The sequence below is a fragment of the Macaca thibetana genome, chromosome 1 (genome assembly GCF_024542745.1).
Source record: "Macaca thibetana thibetana isolate TM-01 chromosome 1, ASM2454274v1, whole genome shotgun sequence".
NCBI lineage: Eukaryota > Metazoa > Chordata > Mammalia > Primates > Cercopithecidae > Macaca > Macaca thibetana.
This window is the reverse complement of record NC_065578.1, coordinates 136,239,162-136,254,858: the sequence shown is the minus strand read 5'-3', so window position 1 is coordinate 136,254,858 and position 15,697 is coordinate 136,239,162. Positions and strand designations below refer to the sequence as shown.

The 15,697-nt window shown below is 47.3% G+C and overlaps 2 protein-coding genes across 5 annotated transcripts in view; both read left to right on the top strand.

Moving 5' to 3' along the window:
• The window catches only part of COQ8A (coenzyme Q8A), a 685,974-nt gene that overhangs the window by 571,005 nt on the left and 99,272 nt on the right, over positions 1–15,697 (top strand). The gene's annotated exons all lie outside the window — the stretch shown is intronic.
• Positions 7,577–15,697, top strand: part of PSEN2 (presenilin 2) — a 28,394-nt gene continuing 20,273 nt past the window's right edge. For 2 of the 4 annotated variants that reach the window (XM_050758042.1, XM_050758021.1), the window contains exons 1-3: positions 7,577–7,681; positions 8,301–8,443; positions 12,395–12,583. The gene's annotated coding sequence lies outside the window, so the exon portion shown is untranslated. Of the gene's footprint in view, positions 7,682–8,300; positions 8,444–8,603; positions 8,798–12,394; positions 12,584–15,697 lie in introns of all 4 variants that reach the window. The other 2 variants (XM_050758025.1, XM_050758033.1) reach the window with 2 other exon arrangements.

The window sequence follows — 15,697 nt, the reverse complement described above, 5'->3', positions numbered from 1 at the left end:
AGCATGTGAAAAGCAGCTGACGACCTCAAAGGAAAACTGCAAAGGGAATGAATTCATCAAAGATCCCTCAGCCACAGCCCAGTGCACGCACTGCCATGAGACCTTCGAGGTGGAGCAGAGAGGGCCAGCCACTGCATTGGGCCAGAGGGACTTGAGTTCCGCATCTGGTTCTGCTACTCATTATCCAGGCACAATTGGGAAGCAGTTTTGTCTTTGTAAACCTCCATTTTCCCATGTGTAAAAAAGCAATAATGCCCTCCTCTCCCCAAGTTCCTCCAAGAATTAAAATAAGGAATCCAAGACAGAGACAAGACACTCATGGGTAGTGAGAGAGACAAGTGAAGAAGACCGTCCTGATAACTTGCTGTAAATGCTGTGCAAAGAAATGGAAGCAGAGAGAGGTGCATGGCATTGAGCATAGCTAGTGGGGCATACAGTGTAGGAGGAATGTAGCTGGAAAGGGCGTGTGTGTCAAGCAAACTTTGATTTAACTGTATGTGAGGGAATCACAAAATTACAATGGCTTAAACAAGATAAAAGTGGTTTTCCCTCCGTGAAACCAAGTAAGGAATTAGGCAATGCCAAGCTAGTGGCTCCACAATTGAGGACGCAGCTCCTTCCATTTTGTGGCTTCACCATCCTCATGGTCTTCATGGCCCAGGATGGCTACCTGAGCTTTGGCTATCATCTCCATATTCTCGAAAGGAAGCAGAATAACAAAAAAGACATGCCTCTTCTCCTTTCATCTGATTAACTGGAACTTAGTTACAGGGCTTCACCTAAAATAGTCTCAGGGGTTTCTGAGTGCAGCGGTTTATGGGCAGTTGTCCGTGTATCCAGGATTTAGGGAGAGGACTAAACATTCCTCATGTAGCTTGCTGGTGCTGGAGTGAGCAATATGGACTTTCTTCTCAAGTAATTGTGATTGTGCATTTTGACATGCCTAGCAGTTCCCTTGAGGACTGGTGCAGAGGTTTGTCTTTGCTTCAATCCCTCAGGCTGGTGCACCTCCCCAGGTGGCATCTATTGAAAGCATTTTTGTTTTGTTTTGTTCTAGATTCGCTCTTGTCACCCAGGTTGGGGGTGCAATGGCACGATCTCGGCTCACTGCAACCTCCGCCTCCTAAGTTCAGGTGATTCTCGAGCCTCAGCCTCCCAAGTAGCTGGGATTACAGGCACCTGCCACCACGCCTGGCTAATTTTTGTATTTTTAATAGAGATGGGGTTTCACCATTTTGGCCAGGCTGGTCTTGAACTCCTGATCTCAGGTGATCCACCTGCCTCGGCCTTCCAAAGTGCTGGGATTACAGGTGTGAGCCACCGCACCCAGCCTGTTGAAAACATTTAAAGACATAAACTCCCCATAGATGTCTGGAGCAAGGGACAGCAGATGGGTCATGCAGCACATAGACCAAAAAGTCTGGGAAGGGGGAGGCTGAGGAAGAAGATGCTTGAGAAAAGAAGGTCATTGAAGGGCTACTGCATGTACCAGGGAACCCAGGTTGCAATGCACATGTCCAGGGCTGCACACACGCTCAGAAAAGATCTAAGAGGACCCTAGGCTTGCACCTGTGGCTGATCTTTGCATTCCATGCAAGCAGGAGTTAAAGTCTACGGAAAATGGAAAGAGTGGCTTGGTTAAGTGTCTAAGGAATGCCTCAGCTCAGAGCCAATCTGCAAAGATCAGAAGATTTTTCTTTTGTGTTTGGTCCAGGTGTTTTTAGTCCAGGTGTTTAAGGAAATCTATGTTAACTCTCTGTGGCTGACCACTGAGGTAATAGAGCAGAGACTTCAGTGTCTACATATAAAGAATGCAGTCTGCAAAAATCATATGGAAATGTCACTAAACAAACAAGACTGCAATCCTTAATAAGCAATAACAGCAAATCTTGCAAAGGGCAAAGAATCTGATTTCCAGGGTTATCATATTATAATATCCAAAATGCCCAGTTTTTTTCTTTCAGTCAGCTTCCTCAGGTTGAAGTATCCAGTTTTTAGCAAAAAAAATGTGAAGGCATACCAAGAAAAAAAGAAAAGTACAACCCATTCACAGGAAAAAGAAATTGACAGAAGCCATCTGTGAGGAAGCCCAGACATTGAACTTGCTAGGCAAAGAGGGCTGGACCATTCAGCCCTACCCCTTGACCTCCTGGGTCAATGATTTTATGGCCAATGATGTTAACCCATGATGTCTACGTAATAAAACTTCCAAAAACACCCCCCTAATGACTACGTCTGGGGAGCTTCTGCTAACTTCAGGTACGTAATATCAGAATTGAATTGAATTGTAGGACACATACTTGGTGTCTGGAGAGTTGTTTTTTGTGTGGAATAAAAAACCCACACATTTAGTGTCAGAAGTGTTGTGAGAAAAAATAGTTCAGCGAAGTATTCCCTCCTCTTCTATTCCTTAGTAGAATTTGAGGATTGGTGTTAATTCTTCTTTAAAGGTTTGGTAGAACTCACCAAGCTGAAGCCATCTGGTCCTGCTTCAGGGGAGGTTTTTGATTACTGATTCAACCTTTTTTTTTTTTTTTTTTTTTTTGAGACAGAGTCTCCCTCTGTCGCCCAGGCTGGAGCGCAGTGGTGCAATCTCGGCTCACTGCAAGCTCTGCCTCCTGCGTTCACGCCATTCTCCTGCCTTAGCCTCCCGAGTAGCTGGGACTACAGGCGCCCGCCACCATGCCTGGCGTTTTTTTTTTTTTTTTGTATTTTTAGTAGAGACGGGATTTCACCATGTTAGCCAGGATGGTCTCAATCTCCTGACCTCGTAATCCGCCCGTCTCAGCCTCCCAAAGTGCTGGGATTACAGGCGTGAGCTGCTGTGCCTGGCCTTACTGATTCAACCTCATATTGGATTCAATCTCTTTACTTTTTCTAGGTTTGTTCAGGTTTATTTCTTCCTGAGTCAGTTTTGGTCATTTGTGTTTTTCCAGGAATTTGCTCATTTCATCTAGGTTATCTAATTTGCTGGTATACAGTTGTTCACAGTATTGTCTTATGATGCTTTTTTTCTTTTTTCCTGTAAGGTTCATAATGATGTCGCTGCTTTCATTTCTGATTTTAGTTATTTGCATCTTCACTCTTTCTCAGTCTAGCTAAAGATTTGTCAGTGCTGTTCATCTTTTCAAAATTCTCATTTCAGCTATTGTACTTTTCAGCTCCAGAACTTTGGTTTATTTTTCATAATTTGTCTCTTTGTTGATATTCTGTTTATACACTTATTGTTTACCTGGCTTCCTTTAGTTCTTTGTCAATGGTTTCCTTTAGTTAAGCATATGTAAGACCATTTAAATAAACATTTAAGTAAACTTTTAAACATTTAAATAAAAGTCTTTGTCTAGCAAGTTCAATGTCTAGGCTTCCCCAGGGATGGTTTCTGTCAATTTCTTTTTCCTGTGAATGGGTTGTACTTTTCTTTTTTCTTGGTATGCTATTTTATTTATTTATTTATTTTTGGTTAAAAACTGGGCACTTCGGGCCTGGCATGGTGGCTCATGCCTGTAATCCCAGCACTTTGGGATGCCGAGGCGGGTGGATCACGAGGTCAGGTGTTTGAGACCAGCGTGGCCAACATAATGAAACCCTGTCGCTACTAAAAATACAAAAATTAGCTGGGTGTGAGGTGGGCGCCTATAATCCCAGCAACTCAGGAGGCTGAGGCAGGAGAATTGCTTGAACTTGAGAGGCAGAGGTTGCTGTGAGCAGAGATCGCGCTACTGCACTCCAGCCCTGGCGACAGTTCCAGTCTCCATCTCAATAATAATAATAATAATAATAACTCCCCAAAACTGGGCACTTCAACCTGAAAAAGCTGATAGAAAGAAAAAAGCAAAAACTGGGCATTTTGAATATTATAATGTGGTAACTCTGGAAATCAGATCCTGTTAACGCTTATTAAGGGCTGCAGTATTCTGTTTGTTTAGATCATGCCTTAGTCTTTCTGGCCACCAGCCCCCATCCTGAAGCTATTCAGGGTTCCCCAGCCACCAGTCATCTCATGAGCATACCAACAACACTTATCACACCTAAGATTCCGAAGGTTTTAGGAGCTTGTGCCAGGAACAGGGATAATGACCAAATGTTTATTTTTATTATATCACAACTTCTTAACTCATTTATTGAGTCATTATGCTTCGCATTAGCGCAAATGAAGCCCTTCACATTAGGGGAAATTCAGCCTATCAAATACAACACTGAAAGCTAAATAACAACAACAACAACAACACCACAACAACAACAACCAATCAGGGATGGGTGCAGTGGCTCACACCTGTAACCTAATCTTAGCACTTTGGGAGGCCGAAGTGGGAGGGTCATTTGAGGTCAGGAGTTTGAGACCACCCTGGTCAACATGGTGAAACCCCATCTCTACTAAAATTACAAAAATTAGCCAGGCGGGGTGGTGCATACCTGTAATTCCAGCTACTTGGGAGGCTGAGGCAGGAGAATCACTTGAACTTGGTTGGCAGAGGCTGCAGTGAGCTGAGATCGTGCCATTGCACTCCAGCCTGGGCGAAAAAGCAAGACCTTGTTTCAAAACAACAAGAACAAACCAGGCTGGAGAGTCATTTCCCAGCAATTCTGTAGCAAGGGCATATATGCATCAGTTAGAGAGTTGGAGTTTGTGACCCTCAGGTGTCCTTCCTTTTCTAAGAATTGATTATTTTTATAATTCTTTATGTTAAGTATAATTAATTTCTCAAATTTATCAAAGATCATTATTTTCTTTTTTCTTTTTTTTTTTTTTTTTGAGACAGAGTCTCGTTCTGTCGCCCAGGCTGGAGTGCAGTGGTGCTCTCTCTGCTCACTGCAAGCTCCACCTCCCGGGGTCATGCCATTCTCCTGCCTCAGCCTCCTGAGTAACTGGGACTACAGGCATACACCACCACACCCAGCTATTTTTTTTTTTTTTTTTGTATTTTTAGTAGAGACAGGGTTTCACCACGTTAGCCAGGATGGTCTCGATCTCCTGACCTCATGATCCGCCTGCCTCGGCCTCCCAAAGTGCTGGGATTACAGGCGTGAGCCACCGAGCCTGGGCTGGACCATTATTTTCTTAGCCAAAATGCTGGCCTGCCCCAGTTCCATCTGGGGTTAATCTTCATTTAAACAGCTCTTTAAAACTATTTGGTTTTCCCCATACATCTATGGCCAATTGATTTTTGACAGGAAGCCAAGACAATTTAATAGGAAAAGGACAATCTCTTCAACGAATAGTGCTGGGACAAATAGAAGTCTACATGCAAAACAATGCACTTGGACCCTGACCTCACACCACATACAAAAATTACCTTAAAATGGATCAACAACCTAAATATAAGAGCTAAAACTATAAAACTCTTAGAAGAAAACATAGGAGTAAATCTTCACAACCTTGGATTTGACAATGATATCTTACACAGGACACCAAATGCACAAACAACAAAAGAAAAAACAGTTAAGCTGAACTTCATCAAAATTAAAGTTTTAAGTGCATCAAAGGACATCAGAAAGTGAAAACGACAATTACAGAATGGGAGAGAAATATTTGTGAAGCATATATCTGATAAGGGTCTAGTATCCATAATATATAAAGAACTCTTACAACTCAACAACAAAAAGACAACCCAATCTTAAAATCAGAAAAGGACTTGAATAGACACGTCTCCAAAGAAGATATACAGATGGCCAACAAGCACATGAAAAGGAGAATGCTTAACAGCATTAGTTATTAGGAAAACATAAACCAAAATCAGAATGAGGTATCCCTGCATACCTACTGGGATAACAATAAAATGGAAAATAACAAGCATTGGTGAGGATGCGGAGAAACTGGAACCCTGTACATTGCTGGTAGGAATACAAAATGGTTCAGCCATCATGGAAACCATTTGGAGTTCCTCAAATAGTTAAACACTGAAGGCTGGGTGCAGTGGCTCATGCCTGTAATCCCAGCACTCTGGAAGGCCAAGGTAGGCAGATAACTTGAGGTCAAGAGTTCAAGACCAGTCTGGCCAACGTGGTGAAACCCCATCTCTACTAAAAACACAGAAATTAGCCAGACGTGGTGGCACACATCTGTACCTCTAGCTAGTTGGGAGGCCAAGGGAAGAGAATTGCTTGAACCTGGGAGGCAGAGGTTGCAGTGAGCCAAGATTGCCGCCACTGCACTCCAGGCTGGGCAACAGAGCAAAGCTCTGTCTCAAAAAAAAAAAAAAAAAAAAAAAAAAAGGCCAGGCACGGTGGCTAACGCCTGTAATCCCAGCACTTTGGGAGGCTGAGGCAGGTGGATCACGAGGTCAGGAAATCAAGACCATTCTGGCTAACACGTTGAAACCCCGTCTCTATTAAAAAAAATACAAAAAAAAAAAACAAAAAAAAAAAAGCCGGACGTGGCGGCGGGAGCCTGTAGTCCCAGCTATTCAGGAGGCTGAGGCAGGAGAATGGTGTGAACCCCGGAGGCGGAGCTTGCAGTGAGCTGAGATCACGCCATTGCACTCCAGCCTGGGCTACAGAGCAAGACACCGTCTCAAAAAAAAAAAAAAAAAAAAAAAAAAAATTGAATTACCATGTGATCCAACAATTCAACCCCTGTGTACGTACCCTCCCAAAATAAAAATGGGTTCTCAAACGCATGTACATGCACGTTCATAGTAGCATTATTCACAAAGCCAAAAGATGCAAACAGCCCAAATGTCTATAGATAGATGAATAAACTGTGGCATACACGATACACACACAATCGAATACTATGAAGTCATAAAAAGGAATAAAGTCTGTTACATGCTACCTGAGGGTGAACCTTGAAAATATGCTAAGTGAAAGATAGACACAAAAGTCCACACACTGTGATTCCGTTTATATGAAGTATCTAAAATAAGTAACTATAGAGACAGAAGTAGACTGGTGATTGCCAGGGGCTGGGGGAAGAGGGCAATGGGAAGAAACTTCTCAATGGGTATGGGGTTTTTCTTTTGGAATGAGGAAAATGTTTTGGAACTAGTCAGAGGTGGTCGTTGCACAGCATTGTGAATTCACTAAATGCCACCGAAATGACCACTTTATGGTAAATTTTATGTTGTGTGAATTTCACCTTCAGTTAAAAAAAAAAAGTAAAACTACTCAGACAACGCCAAATTATTGACAATTTCAACTTATCCCACAGACCCCAAATCCTGGAATCACAACCCCGTAGGCCAATTCTCAGGTCAGGCAGCAATTTCATCCCTGTTCAATTTTATCCAGAGCTCCTGGTGGCTCTGAAGCGCTCTAGGGAACAGACTAGGAAAATTCTCATGGTGTTACCTCACATCGGGCCACTAGTGCTCCTTTAATGTGAGAACAACCGGGAGGAGGAGAGGATGTGCACCTAAAACTACAAGGAAGAGTGTCCTCGAAGCGTATGTCCTACGGCCCCACGCTGCTGCCAGGCCCACAGGAAGATGACAGGCCCGGCCTCCACTCCTTCTAAGGTCATTGCCCAGTTTCGACGTCGGGATGATCCCGTCATCCGCGCGGCTTGAAGGGCACCCTCCCCGCGCGCCCGGGGCTCCAAGTGGGGCGCCAGGGAACGAGAGAACGCGGCGTCGCCCACCGGGCGGGGCCTGGGCGGGCGCGGGGCGGGGCCTGGGCCGGCGCCGGGTCCAGCTGGGCGCTCCGCCAGCTGCGTAAACTCCACTGGAGCGCGGCGGTGGAGCAGGTGAGCAGGCGGTGCTGGGGGTGCCCAGGCCAGGGCCCTGTCGCCCGCGGCGTTGAGGGCCGGGGGTGGGGCTGCGCCCTGAGGGCCCGGCCCTGCCCTCCGCACGCCCCTAGCTGCGGTCCCTTCCCCGGCTGTGGGGCTGCGGCCCCTGCGTGCGCAGTGCTTCTGGCTTCTGTGGCCAGCGCGGGGGCGGAGAGAGGAGAGTGCCCGGCAGGCGGCTGCTGGGCCAGCCCGGAACTGGGTGGTGGAAGGATCGCGGGAAGCTGCCCTCAGGCCTCTGGCCTCACTGCGTCTCCACTTCCCCGCGCCCGCCTGCCCCCGAGCCCCAGCTGGGGGTGGGCGCGGCGCGAGCTGTTAAAGGGCCGGTGCGTTTAAAGGAGCCGTGCACGTGGGTCTCTGAGGCGTGTAGCAGGGCGGGGGCGTTTTGTTCTTCCTCTCTCTTGCCTGAGACCTCCGTTGCGCAGAGTCCATCCGGCCTCCAGCACCCGGCCCTGGGCATGCTTTCCCCAGAAAGGAGGCGCGCGGGGGCTCTGCCCGCACGTGAGGGCAGGGCCGCAGAGCCGCAGGCGCAAGCCTAGAGCCGGTTTCTGTTAGCAGCGGTGTTTGGCTCTTTTATCAGGCATTTGCAGCTGTGAGGAGGCAGCCAGAAGCAAGCTTCTGGAACTGAAGGAACCTGAGACAGAAGCTAGTCCCCACTCCGAATTTTACTGATGAAGAAGCTGAGGCCACAGAGCTAAAGTGACTTTTCCCAAGGTCGCCCAGGTAGGATATAGCAGAGCCAGGCTTCGACCCCAGTGTCCTGGCTTCTAGATCTGCTGTACATCCCTCCGAGCAGACCTCACCCGTGTTTATTGGCTTAATAAGTATTCCCTTAGACAGGTATGAACGGTGTTGAGTGAAGTAACTGCATCCCTATTTACAGATGGAGTACCTGAGAGCATCCCAAAGAGACGATTGCAGACTAAACTCTATGGAGTAACTTGATTAGGACCGACCCCATCTTCCAGTAAGGAGGCCCCTGATGCCTCTGTAGCCAATTCTGCAGACACCTGAGCCTCCAAGGCCTTCAGCCAAGACCTTTGGCGGTAATTGGACGCTCGGGATAAGCTGCTTCAGGTGTGTGAGCCTCAGGCTCTTCTCTGCTGAATGTGGTTGTGGGCAGGCAGTGACTGGTGCAGGTGCAGAAGGGGCCTGGTTCCTGGCCCCAGCTCAGAGCTGCGTCCCCAGGACGCCCAGGTTGAGCCTTGGGTTCCAGGGCAGAGGCTGGAGTGAGGGCTTGGGGGGATGTTGCTTTGAAGTGGGATGGATGTTGTATCAGGTTTTTGGGGAAAACTGTACCCTTTGGTGTTGAAGTGCCCATGTGCCAAGTCTTGAGTCCAGCCTGTTCACTTGTGGGAATTGAGTGGCTTGTTCCTGTCTATTTGAAAGAGCAGCAAGGAGGAGGAGGAGCAAGGGCTAGGGGCTGCTGCTGGGGTGCCTGGAGGTGTGGTGCATAGTGTCACACCTGTCTCCCCTCCCTGGCTGCTCACCGTCCCCCCTCGGGGGTTTGCCTCTTGCCTACTTTGGCCTTTCTCTGTTATCGATGTTGATAATGCCACATATCTCGCTTATGAGTTGGTCATATACAATAAAAAGCCATCTTGTACAGAATCTTAGAATTTATGATCTTAAGAATTTCAATGACACTGAAATAGTTTATTACTTTTTACAGAAGAGGAAACAAGTTCAGGGAGTTAAGCAGCTAGTCCAGTTATGTGGCTTCAGTGCTTTAAGCACCAGGATTTGAACATAGCTGGCTACACCATCTTTATCTTTTGAGTTTTTGCACAGGAGGTTCCTGCATTCAACTCCTACCCATGTCTCTCCACTACTGCTGGGAAAGTTTCGTGGAGTTCCCATGAGCAACTTCCTGACAAACAAAATTTTTTTACAGAAACCAAAGCAGTGTGTGTAGGTCACATGCAGTGTGTCTAATGAAAATATCTCTGGCAGGTTTTCAGCTGTTGCTTTGACTTTTGGACACTGTTTAGTTGGGGACTGATAAGACAGCAAATGTTTCCGCAAGTATTCCCACCTGTTCTATTCCCAGCTGCCACAGCTGTAGAAAAGCGGGGGTGAGGCTGAGAGGCCCCGAGACGAACATTTTGCACTGGGCTCCAAGCCTGGAGATAGGATGAGCATCATGTTAATGTCTGGAGAAAAGAATGATTTCAGGCTGGGTGCTGTGGCTCATGCCTGTAATCCCAGCACTTTGGGAGGCTGAGGCGGGTAGATCACCTGAGGTCGGGAGTTCGAGACCAGCCTGACCAACATGGAGAAACCCCATCTCTACTAAAAATACAAAATTAGCTGGGTATGGTGGTACATGCCCAGCTACTCAGGAGGCTGAGGCAGGAGAATCGCTTGAACCTGGGAGGCGGAGGCTGCAGTGGGCCGAGATTGCGCCATTGCACCCCAGCCTGGGCAACAAGAGTGAGACTCCGTCTCAAAAAAAAAAAAAAAAAAAAAAAGAATGTTTTCACATCAGTCCTCAGGAAAGACCAGATGTCAGTGAGGGAGATCATTTCTTGAGAGCCTCTTCATTGACTGGGAGAATGGGCTGCTTGTTCACCTTTGTGAAAATTCTAGAACAGGGGAAGAACAATTCAAAGGGTGCCCTCTGTTCTGCTATACCTTAACCAGAAACTTATTGGACTCTTTTTTAAATAAAAGTAATACACGTTTATTCTAGAAAACTCAGGAATTTTTTTTTTTTTTTCTTGAGATGGAGTTTTGCTCTTGTTTCCCAGGCTGGAGTGTAGTGGTGTGATCTTGGCTCACTGCAGCCTCTGCTTCCTGGTTCCAGCAATGCTCCTGCCTCAGCCTCCTGGGTAGCTGGGATTACAGGCGCACGCCACCACTCCCAGCTAATTTCTGTGTTTTTATTAGAGACGGAGTTTCACTATGTTGGCCAGGCTGGTCTCAAACTCCTGACCTCGGGTGATCCGCCCACCTCGGCCTCCCAAAGTGCTGGTATTACAAGCATGAGCCATTCCTCATGGCTGAGATAACCACTCTTAACATGCATTTCCTTCCACACTGTTCACATATGCATATTTATCTATTAAAACAATAGAGGGAGGGAACCGTAGGTGAAGTTTTTGTATCCTGTTTTTTCTGTTATGCCTTCAGAATTTTCCTTTTGTTGAGTACTCGTGGAAAAGCAGATTTGGTGGGTGTGTAGAGCATTTGAATTATTTATCCTACCAGTCCCACAGCAGGACGCTTTCCCACCCTCCCTTTTATCCCAGAGAAGCAGTGCCCTGTGTCCTCCCCATGCCCATATGTGGGCACTCCCTCCAAAGGAGCCAAACCTACCTGGGCAAGTAGCAGAGAGAGAGCAGAGTGAGCCATGGGGGCAGGAGTTGGGGTCGTGGCAGGAGAGAGACTTGAGAGTTTTGAGGTGGCAGATGAGCTGGTGATTAGGGAGCATTTCTTGACACATACCTGCCCATGGTGAAGGCATGTGCCTTGTAAGTGTGCTCACAGAAAGCCTACGTGATGTGTGGTGGGGCTGCCTGTATGACTAAACCCTGGCCATTGGGTACGTGACTCTCACAAGTGCTGAGTGGACTGGGAAGAGCTCCTTGATGGGCAGTTTGGAGACTTGAGTTGTAACTGTGGCTTTTGGCCATGGGACATTAACTGATTACTTTTGCCCCTCTAGGCTTCAGTTTTCCTTAATTATAATACAGGGAGCTGACTAGGTGGCATTGGTGGCCTTTAAGATCCTTGCCAGCTCTGACATTGTCCTATGGATATGCCCTTTCATTTGATAATATGTTTACGTGGCCATAGGGCCTGGGGCCGCGCCAGGAATGGAAACTTGATCTCTGGGGCCTGGCCTTTGAAGCCAGTTCATGTGTCTGGTGGTTCAGCAGATCCGTCACTTTCCAAGAGGCACATCAACAGGCTTCTGTGTCCTCTCTCACTATGTCCCTCCTCCGTTTCATCTTCTTTATAACTACCACTTATTGAATGCCTACTGTGTGCTGGACACTTTACAGGTTATCTCTAGGTTTTACGGTAATCTTGCAAGGTATGCCTGTTCTGCTTTTTACAGCAGAGGAAATGAGCTGTGTCAGATTAGACTGTCTGAGGCCTCTCAGCCAGGGAATATGTGGTTCAAATCACACAGGCAGGCGATCCGAACCCTGTCAGTCTCCAAGCCTCTGCTTTTGACCACTGACTTGCTGCTGCTTGTTTAAAAATAAATGTGTTTCTGGAGCCTACTCTAGGGCGTCATGCTAGGGGCTCCCTCTCCCACTTTTCCACAAACCACCCTTTTCCCCAGCTGCTTCAGGAAATGAGAGAACTCTGCCTGGGCCCCAGGCACTTCTGAGTGGGACAGGGCTGTTAGAGGTAAGTCTAGAGCCTGGCCCAGAGTTCAGGAGGCCCCATCAGAGGGCCTCTGGGGCCTGTGGTCTGGGAGGGTGGTAGGGCAGTACCTCACTTCCCTTTGAGACTCAGGCCCCAGCTCTGGCTTAGGCCAGGGAGAACCATCCCCAAGTGGTATGTGTTACTATACGGGCTGAGATGGATGGACAGATGGATGGTCAGTTGGACCAAATACATAGTTGGGTACCCAGGGCCAGGGGGAGAAAGGTGAGCAGGGCAGCCATGGGCGTTTGTCCGGGTATCACCTGGCCTTAAAAATTTCTTCGTTATTTTAAGGGAGGACTGTGGGACTTCTCAGACATCAGAAAAGTGATGTGACAGAGCTGTGTGACCATAGAAAGTGATGTGTTAAAAACCAGCGCCTCCCTCTTTGAAAGCCAGGGATCGTTATCATTCATCTAACCTGCTGGGAAGAAGAACCAGTTGTCCAGGATCCAAACCTTTCTGCGGCCCCAAGTGTTTGTGGTAAGTGCAGTGACTCCCAATCCGCTTTCGAACCCGTTTTTTCCATTAGGATTTTCTCCATGGAGGCAGATTTCCATGGGGGTTTGCTGTAGCGTTTTGAAATCCGTTTCTTACCTAGTTCCATTGGCCTTAAATGTTAAGGCCAAAGCATTTACATTTCTCTGTAATGAAAAGAAGGTCAAGGAAATTGGGTCATTGGGTTTCCATAATAATTGCAGGAACTGCTGACACAAGCGTGGCTGGGGAGATTCTCTAGGTCAGACTCCCTTGGTTTGGCTAATTCAGCAGTTTGATCCTATTCAGCTGATTAATGGGAATGTGCAGTGGCCTCTTTGGATGTTTGATTTTGCATCCTAATCCAAAGCAGCTATCAGCCTCAGCACTTCCTTGTCAGAAGGCTTTCCAGAACGTAGTGTGTACGCTGGACACTTTCTTCTGCCCCTCTGCATTTTCCTGCCACTTCTCTAGAGAACGGGGTACAGGGGGTGGGAGATGGGGAAAGCTGGTTGCTGTGTGGTTGATGGGATTTGACATCACCCAGCTCCACCCCCACCTGCCCATGAGTCAGCCTCTGGGGAGAGTTCTTTGCGTCGCCGGCACCCTCATGTGGACAAACATCTAGCAGGTTGTTTATCTGCACACATATGGGTGGTAATTTTTCCCTCCAAGGATTTCAGAGCACCAGCAGGCTTCAGAGCAGACTTAGGTGGCTTGCAAAGCAGGCCCTTAGGAATTCAGAGGGAAGCAGAAGTCCATCCCAGATGCTCTGTTTTCCTTTAGGAGCTAGGTAAATCAGAGGGGCTGAGGGACAAATGAAAAAACGTCACAGCTTTGGCTCCCATCTGCTACTCCTGGCCAATGAGAGGGGATCTGGGAGGGGCAGACATAGAGGAAAATCTCTAAATGTTGATGCTCGTTGTTTTCCTTTAAAGAATTAATGGCCTGAAAAAAAACCCTACAGATATAGTCTGTGTTTATTATAGAGACTTAGGGAAATGCAGAAAAATATAAAGAAAATAACCACTCTCGGTTCCACCATGCAAACATAATCACCTTTAATGTTTTGTAATATTTCCAGTCCTTCATATACATACATTTTATAAGGACATTCAGATGATTAGGTTTGTAAAGTTTTATGTTCTGTTAAATTTAACATCTTGTCATTGTTCAGATTATTAAATATTTGAAATAAGATTTTTGGTGGTCCTGTAACAGTCTCCATCAGGGAAATACATCATAGTAGAGAGACATTTTGGTCAGTTTCACTTTTTTTTTTTTTTTTTTTTTTTACAGTTAACACATATGTTTGTATAAATACTTTATATTTTCTTAGGACAAATTCTGAGAAGTAGCATTTCAGGATCAAAAGGTGTGCTGTGTTTAAAGTGTTGATTCTTACTCCTTTCAGTAAGGCCAGTGCAGTTTGTCGAGGTAGTGACTGAGACCCAGTTTTTCCACACTCTCTTCCGCAGCAGGCATTGTTTTAGGCCTTTTTCAGCCCAAGAGTTCTCTTCTCCCCATGCCGCTCTGCTGGTCTGCATTTTCCACTCCTCTTCCTCCCTAGTTGGTCTCTGACTGTAGATATCCAGGAGAAAGTGTTCATTGTCTCATTGTCCCATTCGGCAATCAAGTAGTGCCAACCAGTCGGGGGGCGAAGGTGGGTGGGGGAGGTACACTCACCTTGCTGAGCAAGGGCCCCAGCCTGGTCGTGTGATTATAAAGCAGAGGCAGTGCCAGGAAAAGTCAGACACTGGCTGAGAATCACCCGGGGGCCGACCATCCTGAATGCAGATCCCTGACACTGGGTGAGGATGGAGCTTGGAGATCTGCATTTTTAATAAGCAGCCTAGCAGAGTGGTAAAGAGCCCAGACACAGACTATCTAGATCCAAGGGTAACCTTGAGCTAATTACTTTTTGAGCCTCTGTTTCCTCATCGGTACCATGGGGAAGAATAGTAGCGCCTTGCTCCAGGGTCATGATGTTTAGTGCCAGGTAAGGCCTCAGCAGGTGCTGGTCCATCTCCACCAGCTCCCAGTGGCCTGGGCCACCTTTGAGAAACAGTGATCCTAAGGGATTCAGCCTTTCCTAAGTTGGTGCCTCCCACCTGTTACCCCCACCCCACCAGGCTAGGAGGGTTGTGATTAGAGGGTGCCCTTGCTGTGACAGCTGAGACTAGCTTTTCCCTGATTATTCCTTAATGACAGCTCCCTCCTTCCCTACTTTCTTTTTTTTTTTTTTTTTTTTTTTTGAGACGGAGTCTTGCTCTGCCACCCAGGCTGGAGTGCAGTGGCCGGATCTCAGCTCACTGCAAGCTCCGCCTCCCGGGTTCACACCATTCTCCTGCCTCAGCCTCCCGAGTAGTTGGGACTACAGGCGCCCGCCACCGCGCCCGGCTAGTTTTTTGTATTTTTTAGTAGAGACGGGGTTTCACCATGTTAGCCAGGATGGTCTCGATCTCCTGACCTCGTGATCCGCCCGTCTCGGCCTCCCAAAGTGCTGGGATTACAGGCTTGAGCCACCGCGCCCGGCCTCCTTCCCTACTTTCTTGAAGTCTTGGTCCTCATTGTTGTGGGCACAGCTTGAGGGGAGGCCTTGGAGGAATGTTTGAAAGTGGAATGAGGGAAGCAGCCTGCTCAGGGAGCACTTGTTTTCTGGTGAAGAGGCCGCATGTATGAATGACATTTGTGGGTGAGAAAGCAGATTTTGTAGTTTTCCCTTGTTTCTTTCTGAAGAGCTGTCAGGTCTTGATGAGACCAGGCCTGGGCACAGGGCAGGCAGTCGGCAAGTGTGGATGACGATGGCAGTGGTCACCAGGTGCCTCTTTCCTGTCTAGCACAGTGTCACATGGAAAGGCTACGGTCCTTTAACCCCACCCTCCCCAGCATGATTATCACACATGTCAGGGAACTTCTGCTCACAGAACTGCTTTCCAGGGATGGCCTTTTTTTTTTTTTTTTTTTTTTTTGAGACAGAGTCTCAACTCTGTCGCCCAGGCTGGAGTGCAGTGGTGCGATCTCAGCTCACTGCAGCCTCTGCCTCCTGGGTTCAAGCGATTCTCTTGCTACAGCCTTCTCAGTAGCTGGGATTATAGGTACCTGCCACCATGCCTGGCT